Source organism: Anser brachyrhynchus, assembly GCF_964034855.1.
Source record: "Anser brachyrhynchus genome assembly, chromosome: Z".
NCBI lineage: Eukaryota > Metazoa > Chordata > Aves > Anseriformes > Anatidae > Anser > Anser brachyrhynchus.
In genome coordinates this window covers 23,704,102-23,725,025 of record NC_137697.1, presented here as the reverse complement: position 1 = coordinate 23,725,025, position 20,924 = coordinate 23,704,102, and the positions used below count along the sequence as shown (strand labels likewise).

The 20,924-nt window shown below is 43.1% G+C and overlaps 1 long non-coding RNA gene across 2 annotated transcripts in view; it reads right to left on the bottom strand.

The window, feature by feature from the left end:
• LOC308185547 overlaps positions 1-18,740 on the bottom strand; it is a 36,775-nt gene extending 18,035 nt beyond the window's left edge. The window contains exon 1 of one of the 2 annotated variants that reach the window (XR_013943455.1): positions 16,174-18,740. This is a non-coding gene — a long non-coding RNA (uncharacterized lncRNA). Of the gene's footprint in view, positions 1-7,085; positions 8,215-16,173 lie in introns of those variants that run through there. The other variant, XR_013943456.1, reaches the window with a different exon arrangement.
• Positions 18,741-20,924: the final 2,184 nt, after the last annotated feature.

The following is a 20,924-nucleotide window of genomic DNA, read 5'->3' as shown; positions in this document are numbered from 1 at the left end:
TGCTCTCATGACTGTGGTGCATGAGTTTGTGCAGCACAGGCATCCCCATAGCTTTTAGCCTCTGCTCCAGCCTACTGTGGGAGAGCTGGTCCATCACCACACAAGTTACAGCAGCAAAGAGAGATGGCATTCCCTAGGTCCATGTTTTAGCAGTGATGATCATTTGGCTTTCCTTGATTTGGGTCCCTATTGAAATGTTGAGTCATTTTAGTCAAAAAGGTAGATACAGAAAGGACACAGTCCTGCAGTCATGAAAAGGATACACTTGAAGAAAAAATGGAAAATGGAAAAATAAATCTGTTGTGTTTACCTGGAAGAAATAGCTTATCTCCTGGGCAGGTTGCCTGGGCAATTGTCCAATGCACTGTGTAGCATTGTTGGGAGATCTTGAGCTCATATTATCTCCTTCAGTGAAAATCCCATCATGATTGGGATGCGTTCATATCCCTTCATATCCCTTCATATGCCTTACTCCTACTTACTACTAGTAGTTAAATTTCACTTTTCATTCCTTCTTCCTTTCTCTGCTCTGTAAGATTTTGTGGCATGTCCGCAGCTATTTGCCCTCACACTGGTCCCTTAAGTATGTTTCAAAGATCATACTGTCGAGAAACATTGTTATAGCACCAACCCCCCATGTTGACTGGGTCTCTCTGCAGTTTGCTGTGTTGGAGGTGGGTAGCGTGGTGAAGAGGAGCTGTGCCATCACTGCTTTGCATCATAGAGGCAGGAGTAAGATTTAGGTCTTACCAGCCCTGCTGAGCCTGGGACTGAGTCTGGCACTCTTGCGTATGCAGAGAAGTATATAACACTGAACTCTGGCCTTTAGTTTAGAAGCTTTCCACAAAATGTGACCTAGATGATAAAGCTTGTCTTAAAGCCCTAGTGAGCACATGCATTTGTAGCCTATCCTTTCCCAAGGTGAGGAAGCATGCATGAGGGAACATCTCATCCTCTCATTCTGATGATAGACTGAATGGTTAACATGCATAGCAGCATATTAAAGTTTTCAGGAACTGAAAAAATAACAATGCACAGTAAAAATTTACAAAGAAAACTCAAATGAAAACAATTTAATTTTCCTTCATCCTTAATATGCAGTTGGGTTTTGGGTTCCACTTCTTTTATAGCCACAAAGTTTTTATAGAACTATGGGCTGAAATTTCAAGTAACACTAGCTAAGAGAAATATTAACTATTTTGTTTGTCATATTTGAATTAATGAATGAGCCATTTTCGTTCTCCAAGAAGTGTTCAATATGGAAATGTGCCTTCTGGGAATGCAAATAGCTGAAACAATATATTAGGCAATCATATGCAAATGAAGATTTGCACAGGTGTAATTAAGAACAGAAGAGACAAACCTGTGTGCAGAACTGATTTACAGTCAAATTCACCTGCCTTGAAAGCCCAGATTAGGTTGCATGCTGATTAATAAACTGGTGTTTCAGTGCTGTTGGATTATCAGCAGAATGGTGAAAAAGAGCTTCCAACTGTGGAGGAACCTCTTAAGGTGGAATTGGTTTAAATTGGTTTAAATAGTGCCAATGTAGGGTCAGTGTGGGGAGGGGGAAATAGCAGCACATTGCAAGAACTGGAGACATATTTCCCAAACATACATGCAGAACAACAAGCCGTTCAAATTGCTGAAGGTAGAAAATCGTATCTGGCTTTCCAATACTACACAAATAGATAAAGGATATTCTTTATTTTGGACAACCTGCACTTGCAATATGGAATTAAAGCCAAAAGACAATTTGGGTTGTAAATAAGATGTTAGGAAGTTGCATGTAGGATGTGGGAGTCATTGTAGACTTCTAAATGTACGCAACTCTAAATGAAAACTATAGCTCAAACTAGATTACCTACTACTCAGAAAGCTTACAAAATACCATCACAGAAACAGACTAGTTCAGTTCGTTATTCCACCATTATACCAATCAGCCAAACCTGATTTCAAAAAATGTCAGAAAACAGAGAAATATATGAAAGAATTTAAATGTGATTTGAGAAATCTTCTGTCTTCCTTATAATTAGTTAATACTTAAAGCATTTAACAACCAGCAGATGTCTCTGCAGCCACCTGATCAGTGATATACATGAGGAAAAACAAGGAGGGACAATTTGGTAAGTGGGCATTTCTTTAAAAGAAGTCTTCCAGAAATGTCGAAGTGACATAGAAAATTCTGAGAGTCTTCAGAGGTTGACAGCATTATGATAGCACTCCCTAGGAATGAAATAGCCTCTTACTTGGATTTACAATTAGCAAAATGAACGCCTAAGAATGCTAGCAGACTGGTGAACCTGAAATAGGAATTATTTAGTTTTGTCGTTTTTGCTCATATTTTTCAGGCTATTCTCATTATCACATGTTCCATAAGGGCAAGCTTGCCTTTGCCATCCTGGGAGCTGACTGTGACTGTAAAATAGACTTTCCCACAGATGGGAAAGACCGTCACAAATATCCCCCATTCTGCTCCAACGCAAGGCATGCAGTTTCAGTCTTTCCTTTACTTATGTACACACTGCAACATGTACAAAAATAGTATATACTACAGCAACACAAGACACTGCTGTAAGAAGAATTCCCTCCGTGGGGATGAGCTGAGCTAGAAAATGAGCCAGATGATTGTCATGAGTCACACTATTTAATGCACTGTGGTAAGGCACTTAAATGTTATGACTGTCAGAGCAGAAGAAGAAGCTACTATCTGATAATAAAGCGCATATTTTCTACCACAGTTAACTATTTTGTACAACCAGTGAGTTGATGACTTGCAGCCCAGTGTCTCCCAGTAGTGTCATTTTTAATAAAGCCTGCAGAGCCCCTTGCAGCTATATTTGGGTGGTGTTTGTGCTTTTTGTACAGAGGCTGTCCCTATTGCCACAAGGTTATGCCTGGACAGCTGTGCCTGGCTTACGATTTGGGAAAACCGAGAACACCTCAGAGAGCACAGCTGGAAGGCAGAAACACACTGAAGCCATTCTTACTCTTCCTGGGTGAGTACTGGGTGGCCCAAAAGCAAGCCTAACTTTGCTGATTTCATGCAGTCTATTAGTAGCATCTCTTCCTTCTTCTTACAGGCAGCATGAAAAGGAGATCAGAGATGTAGAGAGGTTGTTGGGTGTGAGTACAGGAGCTGCTACATCTCTCCCATGCTGGGTCAGGGCTCCGGGCAGTAGGGAGCACAGCCTGGGGTTCACGCTGAGAAAGGAACCCCTCATTCCCTTGATGTCAAGGAATAGAGACATGCTGAATTCCCTGATCCAATGAGCCATATTCAGGGTATTGTCCTTGTTTTAGGATCCAGCCCTGTGGCAGCTACACCAACATGCATACACATACTGCTTTCTGGGAGGAAAATATTAGCATGCAAATCTCTACTCTTGATTCTGTTTGCAGAATATAATATGTGCATATGGCTGTGGTTTATCTGACCTTCTAATTATTAAAATTGAAGAAAAAGTACTCTTTCATTCAGGTAATGCAAGGGAAATTTGCATTTCCTTTCCATTTCCAGGCTGAAACAACATAAAAAAAATGTGAACTTTCTTTTCTTTCCCCTGCCAAGTAAGGTGGTGGGTCATTCAGTTTGCAGAGAGAAAAAGCTGCATGGTGGTAGGTATCTGTATTGTATGATGGGTGTTTGTATACAATGCTTTTATTTTCCTCTTTATTTAATTTCCATGAATTGCATTTTATTTTTGTTCTTTTTTTTTCATTAAGTAGTAAAATTTGCATACATGTTCTACAACAATTTTATGAAAAGTCTGCACTTGATACCTGTGATACATGATATATGATGCTGCCACAGGAAAAGTAGCTAGTGTTGTTAAAGACCTTCATCTTAATTATGAAAATTTTTAATTTAAATGTAGGGCTGAGCATACAAAATACAGTACTGGGCCATCTGTTAGTTTTCCATCTGGGCTCATTTGCAAAATACATTCTGTTTCCCCCCTAAACACTATTTATAATCTTCCTTGGAAAACAAATATGACTAATCTATGGCACACTAAAGATAGCTATTTGCCTGCAGCTTTTAATAGAAGTGGCTATATGGTTCAAAGTAGTAACAAAACACATTTATTTTGTTTTGCATGCAGGTGTAAAAGCTCACATGGCTTCCACACACAAAGCAAATCTTCATATTGTGCTGCTTTTAGCTAGCAAAAAGTGAAAATCCTCAAGATGTCTGATTTCAAGCAAAATTTATAAATGATGGTGAATGGTTAGCATTTTCAAGGCTATGACCAGGATTTTTGCAGTGATTCTGAAGTTCCTTGTTTCTCTGGCTTACTCAGTCTGAAATGTCAGGCCCCGAGGCCTGATTTCTGAAGATGAGCACTAAGGTCATTACAAAGTGTCTTGGATTTCCCAATGATAGTATAATCACTAGTCATTTGGTCCAGACAGGTATCCCCCAGGCAGCAGTAGCAGGGGGCCCGCCAGAAGCTATTGGGCGGATGAGTGCATGGGGTTGATCCCACACTAGCCACCAAGAGCTTCTGCCGCTGGGTCTATGGGTCACTACCTGCATCAACCAGGGGACAGGCAATGGGCTGCTGTGACTTACATCCCTTTTTCAGCACTGCAGAGAGGTGAAGGTCTCATTCCCTGTTGGGTACTCCCTTAATTACTCTGTTACACCTTCAAGTCAGGTATCATGAAGTACCTCTTCCTAGGTCCTCTTTGCTGGCACTAATGCATTATCTTTGGCCAAACTCTGAGTGCTTCCAGAGTATAAAGAAAGAGCTGTCTAATTTCAAGGGTTTCATTATTTGAAAGGCAACTGTTTAGCCTTAGGAATATTTTACTTTCTCTGCTCCTCATTTTCCAGTGGACTGAAAAATACCTTCATATGCCCTTGCTTAATTTTAAATCTTCATTAAAAAGCAAAAGCTGATTTCTCCTGAATAACTTGCATAGAGAGTTCTGAATAAGCTCTTTGCCGCATTGTGCTGGAGATTTTGGGGGAGGGAACAAAAAAAGGAAAGGCTCCAGGGAGACCTTATAGCAGCCTTCCAGTACCTAAAGGGGGCCTACAGGAGAGCTGGGGAGGGACTCTGTCAGGGAGCGCAGTGACAGAACACGGAGTAACGGCTTTAAACTAAAAGAGAGTAGGTTTAGATTAGAGATTAAGAATAAATTCTTTACTATGAGGATGGTAAGGCACTGGAACAGGTTGCCCAGAGCAGCTGTGGATGCCCCATCCCTGGAAGTGTTCAAGGCCAAGTTGGATGGGACTTTGGGCAACCTGGTCTGGTGGGAGATGTCCCTGCCCATGGCAGGGGGGTTGGAACTGGGTGGTCTTTAAGGTCCCTTCCAATGCAAACCATTCTGTGATTCTATGAACAAAAGTAGAACAGCTGTGTTCCACAAAATCCATTAAAAAGTCTGGAATAAGTTGCCAGACTCCCTCACATTGCTCTCTCAGGCTGTCATATCACATATCATTGCTCTTGCCTGTCTATCTTTCTGCCATCCCTTGTCTGATATGTTCTAAGTTCTCTGCATTGAAGACTGTCTTATTTTCCTCTCTCATTTTCAGTAGTATCTGGCATTATAGCATTGCATTGCTGCAAGCTGAAGCTTCCAGGTGCCACTACAGCACAGCTCACCCATCCCCCTGCCATGAATCTGAAAAAAATGTAGCCCTTGACTATTTATTATGAAATAGACTATACTTGGAAAGATGAAACAACCCATGTGCAGAATACTCACTGTAGTACCTGCAAGACCTGAAAACTCTATACAGCAAATCAATTTTTATTTTATGCTAATAGCAACAAAATTAAACCCCCAAATACAAACAGTCTGCTTAATTTCTCCCTGTCAAAGATGAACAAGCTGCCTTATCTGAGAGTGTTGTATGCATTTACAATGAAACAGAAAATCAGAACAGATGCAGGAGATACAAAAGAGATAGCATACTGAGTTTAAATGCCTATAATGCAAACATTAGTAGCTATTCACTAACAATTTAATTAACTTTTTTCCCCCTCATGCCACCTCAATTTCAGATCTTTCAATACCATATGGCAACTGTAGAGTGCATTTTGAAAATGTTCCCCCTAGGTGTTTTCATCCTTAGGGCTGAAGGAGCAAAGGCACCCCTGTTAAGATTGAGGGGTACGACACTGAAATGGACTGCAGTCAAACTTTGCACTACCTGCTCTAGTGGGAGGCTTTGGTTCTTGCTGGCCAGGTATATTGCTGGTGATTGCCCTGCCCTTATCTCACACACCGTTTTCTGCTTGTGGCAGCTTGTAGTGGTTTTACTCTGATGGTCATTTGAGATCCACCATAGCCATTCTCTCACTCCCACTCTTCCTTTGAAGAGGGGGGAGGAAACACAGTGGGAAGGCCTCAAGCATTGAGATAAGGATAGGGAGATCACTCACCAATTATCATTACGGGCAAAACAGACTCAGCATATGGAGATTAATATAATTTATTGCCTATCACTAGTGTACTAGAACAGTGAGAATCTCATAGCAAACTACAAACACCTTCAAACACACACACACCTCTTCTACATTCTCCCCCCGAGCGGCACAGGGGAACAGGGAATGGGGGCTGCGGTCAGTCCCTGACGCTTTGTCTCCGCCACTCCTTCACAGTCCCTCTCTGCCCCTGCTCCACGCGGGGTCCCTCCCACGGGATGCCGTCCTGCCCGAACTGAGCCTGCGGGGGCTGCCCACAGGCAGCAGCTCTTCAAGAACTGCTCCCACACGGCTCCGTACCACGGGGTCCATCCCCCAGGAGCAAACTGCTCCAGCATGGGTCCCCCATGGGCGGCAGCTCCCCCCAGGCCCCTGCTCCTGCGTGGGCTCCTCTCCACGGGCTGCAGCTCCGGCCCGGGGCCTGCTCCTGCGGGGGCTCTCCATGGGCCGCAGCCTCCTCCAGGCCACATCCACCTGCTCCACCGGGGGCTCCTCCACGGGCTGCAGCGTGGAGATCTGCTCCGTGTGGGACCCGTGGGCTGCAGGGGGACAGCCTGCTCCACCAGGGGCCTCTCCACAGGCTGCAGGGGAACTGCTGCTGCCTGCCTGGAGCACCTCCTGCCCTCCTGCTGCACTCACCTGGGGGGCTGCAGGGCTGCTTCTCACTCCTCTCTCCCAGCTGCTGTAGCACACCATTTTTCCCTTCCTTAAATCTGCTCTCCCAGAGGCCCAACCAGTGTCACTCACTGGCTCAGCTCTGGCCAGTGGTGGGTCCTTCTTGGAACCAGATGGAGCTGGCTCTGATCTGACATGGGGCAGCTGCTGGGCTCTGCTCACTGAGGCCACCCCTGCAGCTCCCCACTGCCAAACCCTTGCTGTGTAAACCCAATATTCAGCTGTAGTTAGACACATTGCTTCATACCATGACCATCCTGGTCTCTTTCCACAGGTTGGAGGGGAGTGTGCACATTTGTTTTTCTTCATGAAGGCAAGGCTGAGGAGATCTTCACAGCCCATACAAAGAATGAAAGCCACAACAAGATGGGACCAAGAAGAGAAGGCTTTGTTCAGGCACTGCTAAGCTTTGAACTGGGACAGAGTTGCTTGAGGGCTTTTGTGTAACAGTGATGGGGGTAATTTAACCAGTGCTTTAATTCTTTGTGTACAGCACTGAGTGGCAGAGGGAGGAGTGATAGAGGAACTGCTCTGTATCCTCATCCACAAACAGCCTAGGAGAGAAAGAATATGTTTCACTGGTATGGTGCCAGAGAACACCTGGTCTAATAGGTAAGGTGCAGCAGCCTTTGTGTTCTGGGGTTGCATTACCCCAGGGTTACATGGTGCGAGCTGCTGTGACATTGCATTGCTTTACCTTGTCAGAACCAGCTTTGCAGGCTGCCCTAAGAAGAGTCCCATGTTGCTCAGCAGGACTCAGCCAGCACAGAGGGCTGCACGTATAGTTCACATTCCTCTTTCTAGAGCTTCTGCTCTGAGTTTCCAGGGGAAAGTTATAAAAATATGAATAGGCCTCTCCAGCACCTCACTATTAGTAGAGCTCACTCTTTACTGTTCAAAGTTCCCTCTTTCTGAGCCAGCCCCAGCACTTGTCTCTCCCTGTTAAGTCCAAGGAGCTATCAGAAATCCACTCACTTTTTCCCATTGCATTCTGAAGCTGATAAGTAGGCAGGGGAAAGGCACCTATCTAACCTAACAGCAGCCTTAGGGATGGTATGGCTGATACTTGCAACACACCCTCTCCCCTTTCCCCCTCCCCCCACCCCCCAAAAAAAACCAAACAAACAAACAAACAAAAAAAAACAGCACAAAAGAAAATAAGATGTACTAGCTATGGCAGAAAACTGTTTTCTGTGTGTTGCACAGAAGGATTTTTTTTTCCCCACCAGAAAGTCTTGGGCCAAATTTAATAATCTAAATCTGAGTATTTCCAGCCTCTGAGATGTTAAGAGGTCAAAGGCATGGATGGCATAACCTATTTATCAGTAAGCTGAGAATGGTCCAAGCAGTTATTCTGTTTGCATATGTTTAAAGGAAGAGATTTTGAACTGTAAATTAAAGTCATAAGGCGTACCTCTGCCTCACAGGTCTGAAATAGAATTTGCATAGCATGAAGGTGCTGGTCAGTCTACAACATATTAGAGTTTCAGGTATTAACAGGTATTAACAAGGTATTTTCAGGTATTAACAAGGCAGAGCTACATTAACAAGCAGAGCTACATTAACAAGCAGAGCTACATTAACAAGCAGAGCTACAGGCTGGGAGATGAGTGGCTGGAAAGCTGCCTGGCCGAGAAGGACCTGGGAGTATTGGTTGATAGTCGGCTGAATATGAGCCAGCAGTGTGCCCAGGCGGCCAAGAAGGCCAACAGCATCCTGGCCTGTATAAGAAGCAGTGTGGCCAGCAGGGCTAGGGAAGTGATTGTGCCCCTGTACTCGGCTCTGGTGAGGCCGCACCTCGAGTACTGTGTTCAGTTTTGGGCCCCTCGCTACAGGAAGGACATGGAGGTGCTCGAGCGAGTCCAGAGAAGGGCGACCAAGCTGGTGAGGGGTCTGGAGAACAAGTCTTACAAGGAGCGGCTGAGGGAGCTGGGCTTGTTCAGCCTGGAGAAGAGGAGGCTCAGGGGCGACCTCATCGCTCTCTACAGTTACCTTAATGGAGGCTGTAAAGAGGTGGGGCTTGGTCTGTTCTCCCACGTGCCTGGTGACAGGATGAGGGGGAATGGGCTAAAGTTGTGCCAGGGGAGTTTTAGGTTGGATGTTAGGAAGTACTTCTTTACCGAAAGGGTTATTAAGCATTGGAATGGGCTGCCCAGGGAGGTGGTGGAGTCACCATCCCTGGAGGTCTTTAAAAGACGCTTAGATGTAGAGCTTAGCGATATGGTTTAGTGGAGTACTTAGTGTTAGGTTGGAGGTTGGACTCGATGATCTTGAGGTCTCTTCCAACCTAGAAATCTGTGATACTGTGATACTGTGAAGGCCTGTAGGACCTCAGGGTAAAGCTTCTGCAATGGCCGTGGTTGAGTAGAAATGACAGTTTTCAGAAACACTGAACACCCTCATTATCATCAGTTCCCATGAAATTTGTGAATCATAGAATCATAAAATCATTAAGGTTGGAAAAGACCTCCAAAATCATCTGGTCCAACCGTCTCCCTACCACCAGTATCACCCACTAAACCATGTCCCTAAGTGCCAGGTCGAACCTTTCCTTAAACATCCCCAGGGATGGTGACTCCACCACCTCCCTGGGCAACCTGTCCCAATGCCTGACTGCTCTTTCTGAGAAGAAACGTATCCTAATTTCCAACCTAAACCTCTCCTGGTGCAACTTGAGGCCATTCCCTCTAGTCCTAACACTAGTTATCTGTGAGAAGAGGCCAACCCCCAGCTCCCCACAGTTTCCTTTCAGGTAGCTGTAGAGAGCAATAAGGTCTCCTCTGAGCCTCCTCTTCTCCAGACTAAACAACCCCTGTTCCCTCAGCCAATACTCCAAACTTTTGAAAATCATGTTATTCGTACTCGGACAACTGTAGTATCACACACCTGTAAATGAAGCTTTTGGCAAATGGTCTCTTGAGAGGTCTGCCTCCAAGGTTGTTGTTCTTTTAGCCACTGTGTGGGCTACTGTCATACAAACAATTACTCCTTCTAATGGGATTTTGCAGAATCTATTCTGGAGATTTCTTCATGCTTTAAATCAAATTCCTTAAGTTATTTAAAAAGCTTTATAAAACTGCACTTAAAAAAAAAAAAAAAAAAAAAAAAGAATGAAAAAGGTTACAGATTCATGGAATTCTCTTTCTTTTTATCTAGCAATGTTAAAGGAAGACCTTCAATTGCAACGTATTAGCAATCACCCGTCCAATAACAGAAAGACCTGATTTATTTTTTGATTGTAGCAGGTTTAATTTAATTTCATTTATCAATATGTCTTTTTCACATAATTTACTACTCAACACTTTTTTATTTACAGTCATCTGGGTTGCTTATAAATAAACATTTGTTAATGCCAAGTTAATCAGCAACCCATTATTAACTTTACACAGCCTGAAATGCCAGTCCTTCACTTTCTGGGATGTGTGCATATTCAGCAATCCCTGTCTAGTGAATTAAAAACTTTTTTTTTTTTTTCCACTTTCTAAATGGTGACAGTCATTTCTGGTAGAACATTATGCAGGTGGGGATCATGCATTTTAATGCTTCTTCATTTGAAATTAATCTTGAAATCATTTGAATAGTAGTTTAAATAATGACTCTCTGAACCTACTACAGGTGATCTGGTGGCATCCAAGCTTAGCTGGTATAGACCACATGCACTTCATGTGATTTTCCTTGGAAATTAAAGACAGAAGATATTTAACAGAGACTTTTTTAAAAGCAGCGCTTAGGTATGAGTCCCTGCAATTAATCATAGAGATGATGACTTGCAGTGGTCAGTCCTGTTCAAACCAGTAAGAACCTGTAAGAACAGTCTTGCGTACATGGGTCATAACTCATGACATAACTCATGACATAACACATGAAAACCAAGGCCCAGTCTTGAAGGGGCTTGTTTGCCTTCCCCTCTAGGATTTTTTCATGTTCATTTTAGCCATTTCATAGTATTTCAACATGTGAAACTAACAGCAGGTTTGACTGCACGTGTAAAGCTGGGAGATGTTTCAGTTGCAGGTCTGACCTTTAGGGAGATGCATTGCTGAGGAGCAAACCAAATGATTTTATGCTTCATAGTGCAAAGGAGAATTGTGAGATCTGCCCATATCCATTGTCCTCACACCTGTTAGTTAAAAAGTACCCCACTGTAATGACTACCACTGAATATCACCTTTTCATCATCATGAAGCAGTACCAAAGAAAACACCGTTTAGTAACACTTGTGCTCAGCGTGCAATTTTCCCTCTTAGAAACAATAAAAATTATCAGGAATTATTTTTCTTGGATAATGGAAGGTAAAATCATGTAGTGACATCCTCTTCACTCTGAAGCCTCTAGGTGTGGTTTATGATGTTTTAAAGATCAGTGGCATGTGTTCAACAGGATGTGGGATTAGATACAACAACACATCTTGAGGTCGAAGAAGAAAGGTGTTCTCCCCTGACATGTTTCCATCTATGCCTCACCAAAACAGTTGTGCAGGTAGACATTAGCTAGTAGAAGAACCACACATAGAGATGGGGTAAGGATTAAGAGGGCAGGAGCTTGCTGGGTGTGTTCATCAGTGCCATAAAATTCAGAACATCCTCTGGGGAGGTTGAGTGCTGTTGAAATCTGCCTCCTTGCAGCACTGTGAATCATTTCATCTTATACCACAGCCAACACTTCAAAGTTTCTGCTGGGCTCCTTTTCTAAACAGTCCTCAGGGAGAGAGGGGCCTGGATGCAAGAAGCCATGGGCCATTTGGAGAAAACAATTAAAACAATCTGCAAACAATCTCAGTGCTTTCAAGAGATGTCTCTGCTTTTCCCCAGAGTCTAATCATGATAGGTGCCAAGTCATGTTCCCTGCTGTGCTCTGCTATGTCCATCAGCTTACTGCCTTGTCTTTTTGTTTTGTTAGACTGGTGTTTGCTTCCCACATGTGTTTTGGGGTGGGGAGTGGGCAGAGCAGGCTGTCATGAGGCTGTATTTCTGAGTGGTTACCTAAGGACAAAAAGAGGTTTATTCTCTCTGACTTCTTTGTCAGCACTTCCCATGGAAAGATGAGCCCCATGACTCCTCATGGGAAGAACTAAAGAGGCTTCTTGTCCTTCAGATTGTGCCTGCACAGGCACATCTCAGAAGTGTGTACCCCTGAGCAAGAATCTTCTGAAGACCTTGGTTAGCATTTTCTCTTAGCTTATAACTGCCACCTGTTTTGTTGGTAGGTTTCATTTAAAAAGTTCTGTTACACTCCTGTCATGAGTAGGCAAAATACTGCAGCCATTTAAAAGGCTCATGTGCAAGACAGAATAACAAACCCAAGGCAATTACCACAACCAATCCAAATGAACAATCAAATGACGGTCCTGGAGCTCAGCACTACAATGAGCAGATACTAAGTTACCTCACCATGAGAGAGACAAAGTTTACCATGTTCAAATATTGTCATATCACCTCTCAGAGGCAGACAAGGTGATACAGGTTTGTCTTGCATCCTCAAGCTTTTGAGCATACAAAGGGAAAAATAACTGTAGTTTCTACTACAAGGAAAAAGTCATGTTAACATGACTCAGAGGGCCCAAGCATTTATGCAGTACTGCAGATTTATACCCACAGAACTCCACTTAGAGCTATGGATTTACAGCATAATGCCAATGGAGTTAACACAGTGGTCAGTCAGTCCCCATGTATTTCACATCAACTAAAAACAAACATGCAGAAGACAACTTATGCTTCCAAGTTATCAGTACAGTTTTAAGATGTGCTGTGGCCTTAGCAGTTCATTTCTCAGTGGAGAAATGCCACGCAGAGTATGATGGTTTTTTAAAGCCTGACTCACTTGTGTGATCTTGAAAGGAAGGGGTGCATTCAGTGCTGTCCATTACTGAAAGGGACAAATATGGCCTGCCCTCCCTCTTGGTAAATCTAATGCAGATACAAGTTATTCCATGAACAGGAATCCTCAGAATCATTGCATAAACTTACATACTTCTCCAGGAATGGCCACGCACAACTCCTGCCTTGCTCTCCAAAATCTGTGCATTGCCAGGAACCACCTGATTAGAGATACTAGGACAAGAAAATCAGGCTTGGCACTCTGTCATTTATTCAGTCGTCTTGTTGCTCAGCACAAACAGCTCTGAGCTCTAGAGCCTGCAGTGGGTTTTGTTTTCACTGGTGGCTAGAGTAAATCAGGGCATCCTACTGAAGCTATCTGGACCTATGCCAGTGAAGGGAAATCAGAGACAGACTACATTTATCCTAGTGAACTCAGCTAATTTGAGGAAGGGACGGGGTAGGTTTCATGCAGCTGTGTGCAGGAATAGGGAGTATGTCTTAGATAAATATGTTTTAATTGCAACGGAAAGACTACCCTCCTCATTATCTGCCTATCTGACTATGCTTAAGTTTTTTATCTTATCTTATCTTACCCCTCCTTCCCACTGTCATTGGGCAGAACTGTGTGCCCAAAACCCCAGGTAACTTCAGTAGGACTTGTAGAGGTGAGGAGAGCCCAGTGAGTGACAGCATTTTTTTAGAACTTAAAAAGCCTCTTGGAAAAAGAAAGCTGCAATGGTGGGAAGTTACTTTGCTGGCGTGCAATCCCACTAAGGCAGGGCTGACATTCACTCATCTCCTGTCGGCCATTCCTGAACCGACTCATCATCCAAAGCCCTGACTGTCCTGTGGCTGAGACAGAACCAGAACAAAGTGCAGAGATTGTTCTGGGAGAAAATACTCTCTCGAACAGCTATTAATTCTGCTTTCAGCTTTGCAGACTTTTTCACCAAGACTCTTCCCTGCTCCTCGGCTGTCATCCGAGGCCAGAGGGGCATTTGCACTGAGAGGAGCCCAAGCTGCGTGACTGATGTTGTCTGTAAACCAGCAGCAGAGAAGAGCTGCTCCAGAGCTATTGCTGAGCCACAAGGTCTGCTTAAAAGGTCAGGGCCAGGTCATTACTCACTTGGTAAGGCAAGCTGCAGACCCCTGAGAGAAGCCAAGGGGAAGGGATTTATCTCAGAGATTTATGGCTTAACCATTGTATTGTATTGTGTTTTGTTGCATATGGAAACTCCCCTCCCTCTGGTGCAAACAGTAGAAGTGGGAACTAAACCCAGGATGGTTCCTGCCTTTTTGAGGTACAAGGTAAGGCATTGTGCGACTATACAAGCATAACAGCAGAGGATAGGATCTTGTTGATCCCTATTGCCCACTGCAGAAGATGCAGGGTGAAGACCCCCTCCAGCCTTCTCCTGATGCAACACTCACCACACCCCTCTTGACAAGACAGTCTGGAGGAAACCCTGAACAGCAGCAGCACATCTCCCCACCCCAACACCTCTCTGTAAGTTTTACCTCTCACTGGAAGGGTATGCCCTTTCTTTCCCCTCAGCCCCTTGTTTAGCAAGAAGACTTTTTTTCCTTTAATCTCTCACAGCTTCCCTTAGCTATTACTGAAAAATTGCTCTTCTCCCAGTCAGAACCTGAGCCTATATTTAAGAACTGCTGTACATTAACATGCTAGTATTAAAACGTTCTCTATTGCAGCATTCTGATTTATCTATGGATCTTTATTTTTGGACACCATTGCTTTTTACAGCTTTCTAATTTATATAGCCATTTGTTTTGGCTGTCAAAACATTTTTAATTTTAATTACTGTGTATCATGCTTCTGGGTATAAAACTGTCAGATAAATCTGAGTATCTGCATAAACATGTGGGGAACTGCATGTGTTATCACTCAACAATTGCTGGTGGGCAGTTAGCAAGCTCTTGTCTAGGATCTGTGTTCAGCTGCTTCAGAACAGCACTGGTGGGATGAACTGCTGATTAGTTGTCAAACCATGTGCAGTTATGTCCTTGGCTCTGCGTAGCACAGCAAACTCTTCGGACAGCACAGGCCCTGAGCAAAGCAGAGTTCACAGCCAAGTTTACCCCAGTCAGTCAAATCCAAAGTGCTCATTTGGCAGGACATCCCAAACAACAGGCTTTTTTCTGTTTTTAAGAGAAAAAGTGGCACCACTTTCTTCATGGGGTAGCCAGCAGAGAAATGACTCCTTGTCAGTCCTTAGGAGGAGAAAAATGTATTTCTGTTTGGCCTTTTCAGTAAGGACCTATGGCACTGAGAGGCAGCCTGTCCTGGACTCTGAGCTCCTGGAGGAGTGAGGATCTGTGAGATGGCACCAGCACCACCAGGGGAGAGCTCTCCATTGCTCGAGATGGGACTGCCAGTCCTCCCACAGCATCTGGCCCTAAGCTGCACTAGGTCTGTTACAACCTGTAACAACCTCCTCATCTTTTTCCAGTACCTCACAGCACTTTCTGCTCACATGCATAGCTAGCACTCAGTTCTGTCACACAGCTCACTGCTGGGGAGACACAGGGAAACAGCCCTGGTGTATTTCACATGTTGCCTACCCGCCCTGTCTTTGTTTGCAGTACCTGTCTCTTGTCTCCCCTTATGTTTGTAGTCGAAGCTCTGTGGAGGTGGGACTGCACGTCTGTCTGTGTGCACAGTGCCTGGCACAGTGCAGCAAGCTGGCTCTGCTCTCCTGCACTACCAATTAAATATATTATCACCCTACCAAGGGTAGGTAGGGAAAAATGTAAGGGACAAAAAGACCGTAGATACACCAATGCCTGTGCCCTGTGTCACCCAGCACAGCCAAGGATCCAGTGAAATATTCCTGTGACTGTTCTTTCCATTAATCACGTTGCAAGCTGTCTACTAAGCAGAGAAAATCTTTTGCTGTGCTTCCCTTCTGTTTACTCCTCACTTGGTTCACATCATGCTAGTAACTGTTTTGCTGTTTTTGCTCTTAAAGACGTATTGTTTCACTCTTTCACGAAGAGCTTCTCCAAGGCAAACAGGGAATTGCACTGATGTTTTGATATATTCATCCTTACCCTTTGAATTTCTGCCTCAGGTGCTCAAACTGAATGAACTGTACTGCCATCTGGGGATGTAGTATTTTCATTTCTGTTTGTCGTTCTACCTTAGAATCTTATTAAAGAGCCTCATTCTGGTTTTTAAGGAATAAAAGGGAAGTCATTTAAGTGTTTTTACTTACTGTGGTGCTGTACTCCTTGCCATAGCAATTAGGTGCTGAACCAAAACCGGATCTGGCATCTCCTGAGACCAAACCAAACAAGTGAATCCACCAAAGGGCAGACCCCTGCCTGGTGTATGTGCACTGCTTTCAGCATCAGGGGAGGATGATGCAATGTACTGCAGGCATGCCAGGCCCAGGGGAGTGCATAAACTGTGTCCTGTGTCTCAAACCCATCAGTACTGGAACAGGTGAAGTACTAGATGGAGACAGAGACTTTGGTTATGCCTTATTTTTTGCTGTCTTGCTGTAAGCTTTTTTATCAGACATAGCATTGCCATGCACATGTAACAGGCCACCAACTAAAATGTGCGGTATTGGTGTGAATGTCTGCATAAAAAAATACATGGTCTTGTAAAAGAGCCAGAAAGTGTCATGTCAGAGCCTTGCAGAACAAATTACTGGACTCCCTTGGCATTGAGGACAACATTATTTCAGTGTAAAACCTGCAAGCTATCAAAGGAACCAAGTTTAAAACAAAGGGAAATAGTTGTTTTTTTCTCTCAGTAGGCAGTAGATCCATGAAGCTCCTTCCCAAAGGGCACTGTGGAAACAAAGTATTTGTATCCCACTGGAGGAAGATGCAATTAATGTTCAGAAGACAGTAGGTTATTCAGCAAACCATATCAGGGTCAGGAAATCCACTGTGTAGAAAATAGATGGAGGATAAGACAGTCCTGGGGACATGGCAGGGGAATGTGCTTATAGTGATTGGTCTTACTCTTTCCTGGACATCTGCTACTGGCAAGTGCTGAAGATGGGCTGCTGGGCTCAAGGCACCCTTCTCGTGAGTCAGTATGGCCATTCTTAGGTCATGCTTTTATGACAAAAAAATCTAATGGCAGGAGGTAGTGGAGCTGATGCAAGGTAGAGGAAGTTTTTAAATAATGGATTATTTTAAAAGCTTATTGTTTTCACCTAACAATTCATATAAGCTCCTGTTCCAAGAAAGCAATAAAGTAGTATAGCAGTTCTGATATAATTCCACACAACTTCCTTCTTTAAATGCGTGTTTCATCAAAGCACAATAACCTTACCTCAGACTCATTTGATATTATTTTTCTTACTAAATAATCTCGCGGTGTTTCTATTGTTAGCTGGAACATGTGTAAAGTTATGTGCTCTTTTGCAGAGATCTGCACTTATACTTGGATGAGGGAACAGTATAAAATACAGTGCAGAGTGAAGTTTATTGCGATAAAAATGTTTTGCTTTGTACTTTCTGAAAAGGAATATTGATAAAGTCGATATTATCTTGGTTAATAATCTTGGTTATCCTCTTAGTTGCTTTAAATGGCTTGATTCTGAAGAGGAAAAAAAAAAAAAAAAGCTGGCAAAACTTTCTGCTCCTGAAATACTATCAGGCCAAGACTTTAAGTAAATTGACATGAGCTACTTAATGTCTTGGTTACATTTGCAGTGAAGAGACCAGCACTCTGAGCGAGGACAGCAAGTTCTTTGAAGCCCATCCCTCCTTTCCCCACCAATCTTGCCTGCTATTTCTTGCTCCAGCCAGGAGCTGAATGGTAGTACCTGTGGTGTTTCAGATGTGGTGCACCGAGCTGCAACAAATTGTGGATGTTAAGGCACCGTCTACACAAGGGACTTTTTCCAGTCAATTCCCACTGATTCAGTTTCACTAGCATATGACCTTAATATTCTTTCTTCGCTCCTGCCTTCTCACATGACCCACTTGTGGTCAGTTATCAGGCAACAAAATCTGTGTCAATGGGGATTCAATGGGACCAACTGTTAGCTTCCAATTACTAGTTGTTCAAGGTTTATCGAGCGTTGTGTCTTTAATTAGGGAACTAAGATGTAAACTGCAGTGTCCTTTACAAAGTCAGTCCTGTGGGAATAATTTCAACAGCCAATTGCTGTTCCTGGATAGTAATTGGGAACCCGAAGGGATTCACATATGAATAACAAATGAAGGTGCACAGTAGTAGCAGGAATTTATACCTGGAACTTTAGAGTTCTTAATGACCCCATTAAAAGGAATAAGGTCATTTGTTATTTAAAGGATCATGAGATACTGCATTTTCTAAAGATACAAAGTGTGCACAAGGTTAAGAAGTACAAGTGTGAGACATGAGGGCTTTTCTGTTTTCTGTCGGCCAGGACTGCCAATAGAGTTAGAGTTTGGTGACAGAACATTTCTTGCATTTTTTAGTGACACAGTATCTTGGAGTCCCAGGTGTTGACTGCCTAGAAACAAAGCTTGAGGTCAGGCAAGGCTATTTCAAATGTCTCATTCTGCAAGTGTTTTACATGCCTGAATTTCACAGAGCAGAGCAAATAAGTGAGTGGGCGGGATTTACAGTGATGAGATTAAGGGAATTTTAGTGCAACAAATGTCCTGGCTGAAGAGACAGATCAGACAGCACAAGTAGAAACAGCAAGCTCAGTTTTCTGTTGTAGACATACTTAAGACTGAGAGTTCAGTTTTGTGAATCATGCTATGACAGTGAATATCAAAGGCTTGAATAACCATTGGGGACAGGTAAATATACCATGTGGACACACTTTCAGATTACAGTGGATTTCCTCCACAGGTCTGTGGGGCTGAGTCTCCAGCTCCTGGTCCTCTGAAGTAAGCAGAACACAGTTGCCAAATGAGGTATCTTGCCTTTGACCAGCTGTACTCAAGGCTAATCACACCCTTCAGCTGGCTAAGTTTAATATAACATCTATGATTTTTTTCATAAAGACAGATGGCCATCTTTCAGTAACATTTTTTCTTCTCCCCAGATTGTGTTTTCTAGTCTCAGAAATGTTAGCATTTGACATTGTGACATTACAAAATAATAATGCAACTTTTGCACTCAAACAATAGTGTAAGAAAAAACTTATGCTATTAAAGCCTAAAAGCTACAGAACTACCCAGTTAAATATATACATGGTGCCTTGCAACTAAGCATCATCTGATGAACAGTTATTATGTCTAATGCCTATTATTTTGCTTTTAAGAGAAGTTCCATAAAACACAAAAATGAGCCTAGTTTTGTATGGGCTTGTGTCCTATGACTCTGCACACATCTTCATAATGATTAGGTTTCCTTCCCTCTGTCCTTTGCCAGCACTGCATTCAGATTCTCTCTGCATCTCCAGAACACCTCCTTCACTTGCTATATTATTTAACTGAGACAACACACGTCCAGAGTCCCAGGTTATTTACAGGCAGACAGCCGATATCCAGCCAGAAGGGCAGCGGCTAAACTTCACTTTTTCTCTGCTGTTAGTGGAGAAAAAAAAAAAAAATCTTGAAAGTTTCTCCTACAGCCAACTTTCAATTTCACATAGGACTTTAGTACACACTGGTATTTTTGGGATATCCGCCTCAATAAAATTTTCTTGAATCTGTTTTCAAGGTATAAGAGCACAGAAAAAAATGGTTGTTTAATCTCCTGTTCCTTCAGGAGCCAGGTTAACTGTCTTCATTGATCCACTTTTTGTTTAGCCAAATATTTAATTCAGCTTACTGATCTTTTCCAAAGTACGTATTTTCCAAAGCAAAATATGCTTTTCCAACAGCATATTGTTAAGACAGTCTATGTTTTTAATAGCTATGCATGGTAACCAGTATATACGAGTTCATTTATTGATTTAAATAATACTTTTTGTCAATAAATCACCAATTATTATGTTAACTGATGTGTGCCATTAATGGTTCTAAACTGCAGTGAAGTGGCTCTGATCACTTACAGTGTCTAGTGACCAGGTCAACAGCATGATTATATAGATGATCAGTTGAGGCTGGCTGCTTCGAATAGACAGCTTGATAAATTATGATAGTAGCTTGTTCTCTGGGAGAGGAAAGGCAACCTAAATGGCAGAAGCTGGGAATAAGTGTGAGTTGCTTTCTTGGGCGCCTACACCCAAGAAGAGTTCCCAGTTTCTGTTAAATTGACAGGTCACTTTCATGGTCTGCTGTTTTTCCAAGAAGAAATGTTTCCAAATAGTTTTAGTAATTGTCCTTCGAATAAAGTATGACAACCATGCTGAACATGCCTTCCTGTTTTAGTCTTGACTTCTGCTTGCCGATTCTTCCATTTGTATTTCATATGAAGAAGACAGGAAATAATTAAATTAGGAACTAACCTTGTTCCTATTGCTAACAGCATGCCTCACTTTTATCTCCAGAAGAATTGCACTTGAACTTAGCTCTTCAAATATCTCCAGAGGCCACTGTCAGCTTCCCTGACAGTGACAGAACTCCATGTGGACACAGGCAACAACTCAGCAAACTGACATTTGAGTAAATAGCGGTATGGCATGCATCTGCCTGCATGAACTGCTCTAAAAAAATGTGACTGAAAGGTCAAATTCCAGTTTTCCTTTGTGAAATTCTGTTTTCTCTAGCAACCCCTACAGTGTTTTGACTGCAAGTCTCCATGCAAGCTCCTCTACTTACCTAGGATCAACTTTGGTCCAAATCAATTGCTCTTCTCTTCTGTCTGAGTGCATTAGCTACACATTTGTCCTGTACTCATCCAACCAAATGCAAAAATGCATTACACTGTACCTCCTCCTGGAAACAGCAGTGTTACCTGGGGACTGCATCACGGAAGTGAAGAAGAACAGGTCAAGTGATAGGGAGGCAAAGCTGCCTGTAGACCACAAGGTCAGATGTGGGAAGATGATTAAAGACATCAGCAATTTGCTGTGGGCTGTGGAAGGGGACACAGTTGTAGCAGGGGAGAAAGATACAT